General features: G+C 42.7%; 1 long non-coding RNA gene across 4 annotated transcripts; it reads left to right on the forward strand.

Annotated features, from left to right (window-relative positions):
- Nucleotides 1-4,423: 4,423 nt before the first annotated feature.
- Nucleotides 4,424-5,054, forward strand: LOC127914611 (uncharacterized). 4 transcript variants are annotated; one of them, XR_008089047.1, is made up of 4 exons: nt 4,424-4,495; nt 4,564-4,631; nt 4,666-4,767; nt 5,006-5,054. It is a non-coding gene; the product is annotated as an uncharacterized LOC127914611 (long non-coding RNA). The 4 variants fall into 4 exon arrangements; XR_008089046.1 differs by lacking the exon at nt 5,006-5,054 and adding an exon at nt 4,904-4,952; XR_008089049.1 differs by lacking the exon at nt 5,006-5,054 and having other exon boundaries at nt 4,666-4,782.
- The last annotated feature ends 412 nt before the right edge of the window (nt 5,055-5,466 follow it).

A 5,466-nucleotide genomic window follows, 5' to 3' on the forward strand; every position in this document is an offset into this window, starting at 1 on the left:
CACATACGGTAAGTACCCTCACTCCTGATACAGTAGTCAATACCAGCGAGAGTTGTCAGAGTTACCGACGCAGCATCCTCTGCCAACACCTCATCCCTCTCTCCACCCCTCCTCCTCCTCTGTTCCTCCCTCTGTCCTTTGCTGTCTCCCAGGGCAGAGGTATGAAGGATAGAATCATTCTTCTCTACTTGATGATAATTCTGCCTGACTCTCCCGTCGACAGTCCTCTGCCTACAGCAGACAGCCATCAACACTGTACTGAGCACAGACCTGCAACCTCTTGTCTCCTCAATTACAGCAATCACACTGGACAACCGCTGATATCTCACTGGGTGTGTGTGAGTGTGTGACAGAGAAAGAGAGAGTGTGTGAGAGAGTGTGTGTTTGCATGTGTCGTGTCTTTGGCTATGCCGGATTAAGTGATATGACATGCTATTCTATAAAATAATTTCTCCGTAATTAATATTACCTGATTGAGCTAATCATGTAAATGTAATTAACTAGAGAGTCGGGGCACCACAAAAGAATATTTATAGAGCTGTTATCTTCCGAATAAAGTCCTAAAGACCTAGTAATATTTTACATCAATAGCAGTCAATATTATTCGTCACCTTAATTCAGTCTCATCTGAAAGTTGTCTTCACAAACCCTGGCTTACAAGTTGAATCAGCAATACAAAATTGGGTTTAATTATTTATTTACTAAATACCTAACTAATCACAGAGAATTACACATACACATAATTAATCATAACTTGATTACAAATTACGTCATAGCGGATGGAACAGATATGACAGCTTGTTACACAGAAGAAAAGGGCTGGGTTTGAGTGAAAGAGCGGGAAGACTGAGTAACAAAGGAAGAAGCTGTGCTATCGTAAATACAGTATCTTATGGATTCTAAATTACCGCCCATTTGGAAAAGGAAAATACAATAAATATTTACTCTGAGCTGCGCTTCAGTGGGTTGGTGGTAGATGGATGACCGTGTTTCCAAACTGAGTCCTTTGTCCTTTGAAGAATGTTTCTGGTGGTCAATTGGATACGTTGTAGTAACGTCATTGTGTGATAGACGGGATACTCTGTCTGTTCCTTCCTCACCCTCGTTTACAGCTGCTGTTGCTAACTCAACGGTTAGGAGGTATCACTTCTGTAGTGAATAAGAGTTCAAAGTTCATACCATTCGCAACCAAAGCTCACGCTGATGTGCGCTTCGTTCTGTAGTTATTATCTGAACCATTCTGACATCGGACCGTCGTCCTCACATCGTCGGAACCGGAGGTTACATTGTCGTCAAGGCTTTATATAGGAAGGTGAGAAGGTTGTGTCTGAAAAGTTTTATAACCCATGTCTCTTCACAGGGGCGGGCCACTGATTGAGCAGAGCCCTAACCTTATGAAAACCCAATTCTCGCATTTTAGAAGCTAAAATCACATTTCATCCCATCACAAATAATTTCATATTCAAACATTTAAATTGAACAACAATTCCATGTGAATCCGATAACGCTGATGTGTAGACTTTCCACTGTAGAGTTTTATGTCATCTTATCATTGATGAGAATGTCTCAACTGACAATCAAACTGACATCATATTCAAGTACCACCACATATGTTCAATTGGTCGGATTACCAGAATATAGTTCATTTCCCCTCACCTTCTGATTTTCCCAGAATCTCTATGTTAACCAAGGGGTTTGCAAATGTCACCTAAGTAGGATAGAGAGAGGGAAAAGTGGTGAAGAGGTTATTTATGACTGTCATAAACCTACCCCCAGGCCAACGTCATGACACATGTGTGTGTGTGACAGGGCCAATTTTGTATGTTTCCACTGGCAGTATGTATTTAGTGGGCTCTAACTGGTTAGGACAGCCACGTGTCAATCATTAGAAAGAAAATAGCAGTATTATAAAACAGTAAGGCCCTGTGTTAAGACTGTCTGTCCTGAGCCACAGTTCGACTGCCACCGCTAAACTATCACTCCAATTAGAGACAGGGTCAGAGACACCTTGAGCTACATAACGGGGACATATCGATGACATAGGGTGACTTAGGTTGACATAGGGAATAAAGGTAGACCAGAAGCTACAGGTTCATAACAGGCGTAAGACATTGGATTACAGAGAAAATATGGACGGTTTAACATTTACCCTGTCATCTCGGTTATTTATTCCGCCTCTCTTTAAAAAGAGACAGGTGCAACTGGCTCCTAACTGTAATATTTCACGTTAAACCTACTTCCTGTCAGGGTAGCCGGCGGTTCCTAGGGATCAGCTGATGATCTGAGGGCTTGGTGGTTGTGGTAGATAGACAGACAGAGTGGCCCTGCTCAGGGGAGGGACGAAGAGGCAGGCACAGCATTTAAATGTCCGTTTTTATTTTTCATTAAGCCCTCATCTGGAACTTTATCCAAATTTGATGTCATTCTATAGCCAGACAGACGAGGGGGAGGATGACGCTGTCTCAAGACAAGGAACAGGATGGAGGGAACAGAAGAAGAGGAGAGGAGGATATGAGAGAAAGCAGGGATGGGCCAGAAAATAGGAGGACAAAAACTAGAATGTCATTTCTTCAATGACGTCAGTGTTTTTAGGATTCCCTAGTTCCCCCTCTCTCTCTCTTACATAGTCCTTGGAAAAGGGAGTTGAGTCAACGATGCTCTAATCCCCTTATCTTTGATTTGACTAATTGGCCTGTGGTGTGTATGACCCCTCCTGGTACCTCTGTAAGGGTCATGACCTAACCCCTGGAGTCAGCTACTGCTTCTGATGTTTATTAGAATCTCTAAATGAGAGTCAGCATTGTGTACTGTACTCTGCTGTACCTCTCTACACTCATAAGAAAAAGGTTCCAAAGGGGCTCTTTGCGGAGGGATAGGGTTGTACCAAGAACCGTTTTGATCTGAAGAATCATTTTTAGAACCATCTTCCTAGAACCTTTAATATCCTAAGTACTCTTTTTTGGAAGAAAGTATAGGCTCTATGCATTATTCCGCTTCCAACGTTGTAATTGACTTCCGACGGGGTTGATGACTTCCGGAGCGAGTTCTGCTACTGTTTTCATCATTAGCTTACTAGCTATCGTCGATGCCTTTCTGACTGTAATAGTTCGCAATGACTATGTTTAAATTACAGCCCGCGAAGGAGGTGCTAATGAACATTGTTCAGTGCCTCTGTGTTTAGTTTCTTCCACATGTAATGGTATTGTGAGCGTCCATCGTTTCCCAGTCGATGTAGAGTGGTGGTCAGTAAAAAGGTGGTTGGTGGCAGTACGTCGTGACAACTTTACTGTCACCAAACACACAAAGGTGTGTAGTACACATTTAGTCGAAAGTGACTTTGTTGAGGGAATAATTGGGGGACGACAACAATACCTAAAAAGAGGTGTTGTTCCTACTGTCTTCACGTGGAACTGGCACATTAAGAAGAGACCTGGTGTTTGGGAAAGAAGACTGAAACCTCCTGCTCAGACTGAGGGGGATGAATAACAAGGTGCGCTGCCTATGGACTGTGCCGTCTCTGATCCGGTCCAGAGCATGGGCCAAGCCAGTGTAAATGTACATGTGTTTATTTGCTAGCAGCAAAATAATAATTTGTTTATCTACGACATGTATCAATCATTTGTGTTGTAGTGGATATCAGTTTGTGTGGAGCTTGTATTGGCTTTAATTAGGCAATGAGTAACAGGGGTGATAAATAAAGTAAACACAGTACAGCCAGAATGCAAGATTGAATACAATGGTAGAGATGTGTAATTCATTAACTGAACTGTTGAACATTTGCTGAAATAAATGTTTTAAACAAATCTATTCTACTGTAGATGTCTTCACAAGAACATCAAGACTTGTTTTTCATAAAACCACTAAACTTGGTACCCATGCAGGGGATTCATTCAGGTGCGAGAGACAGTTCTGCAAGTAGTGGTAAAAATAAAAGTGGTCAACCTTCCCTCTTACAGTTTTGAAACCTGTAGATCTTCATATATCCTTTCAACTAGGATGTCCTCCTGTGCACAGATGACAAAGTCACACCAGCTACAACCTGTGAGAAGGATTTGACCTTTCACCTGCCAGTAGTAAGCATGAGATCTCTTCAACTTCAGCTCTCCATTCTGTATCCTCAGGTAAGGACATCAGCTCTCCATTCTGTATCCCCAGGTAAGGACATCAGCTCTCCATTCTGTATCCTCAGGTAAGGACATCAGCTCTCCATTCTGTATCCTCAGGTAAGGACATCAGCTCTCCATTCTGTATCTTCAGGTAAGGACATCAGCTCTCCATTCTGTATCCTCAGGTAAGGACATCAGCTCTCCATTCTGTATCCTCAGGTAAGGACATCAGCTCTCCATTCTGTATCCTCAGGTAAGGACATCAGCTCTCCATTCTGTATCTTCAGGTAAGGACATCAGCTCTCCATTCTGTATCCTCAGGTAAGGACATCAGCTCTCCATTCTGTATCTTCAGGTAAGGACATCAGCTCTCCATTCTGTATCTTCAGGTAAGGACATCAGCTCCACATTCTGTATCTTCAGGTAAGGACATCAGCTCTCCGTTCTGTATCTTCAGGTAAGGACATCAGCTCTCCATTCTGTATCTTCAGGTAAGGACATCAGCTCTCCATTCTGTATCTTCAGGTAAGGACATCAGCTCTCCGTTCTGTATCTTCAGGTAAGGACATCAGCTCTCCATTCTGTATCTTCAGGTAAGGACATCAGCTCTCCATTCTGTATCTTCAGGTAAGGACATCAGCTCTCCATTCTGTATCTTCAGGTAAGGACATCAGCTCTCCGTTCTGTATCTTCAGGTAAGGACATCAGCTCTCCGTTCTGTATCTTCAGGTAAGGACATCAGCTCTCCGTTCTGTATCTTCAGGTAAGGGCATCAGCTCTCCATTCTGTATCTTCAGGTAAGGACATCAGCTCTCCATTCTGTATCTTCAGGTAAGGACATCAGCTCTCCGTTCTGTATCTTCAGGTAAGGACATCAGCTCTCCGTTCTGTATCTTCAGGTAAGGACATCAGCTCTCCATTCTGTATCTTCAGGTAAGGACATCAGCTCTCCGTTCTGTATCTTCAGGTAAGGGCAGTCAACATAACTTGGTACATTTGTCAATACATCGTAAAGACACCACTGTTTAGGCTTATCATCTGGATACAATCACAAGAAAATGTTCTCTAAAATGTTCCCATTCTAAGAACCTCTAACTTAACTTATTCCATCAGCACATGAGTTAGTAGGTTTACAGAACTCTATCCCATCAACCGGACCTGGCTTCACACTCTAATTAACAAGGATTTACTGTTACATAGGCGGAATACTTTTCAGGTGCATTTTTTTATGGATAATGATAGATTCACAAGTGTTCTTGGCCTGTGCCAACGCTGTTCTGTGTCTGTGTCTGTGCAGCTGTGAACTGGTGGTGCAGCAGGAATGTTTAGTTGAGAGTAGTGCGCTGTCTGGTAAAGAAGG

The sequence above is a fragment of the Oncorhynchus keta genome, chromosome 33, assembly GCF_023373465.1.
Source record: "Oncorhynchus keta strain PuntledgeMale-10-30-2019 chromosome 33, Oket_V2, whole genome shotgun sequence".
Taxonomy (NCBI): Eukaryota; Metazoa; Chordata; class Actinopteri; order Salmoniformes; family Salmonidae; genus Oncorhynchus; species Oncorhynchus keta.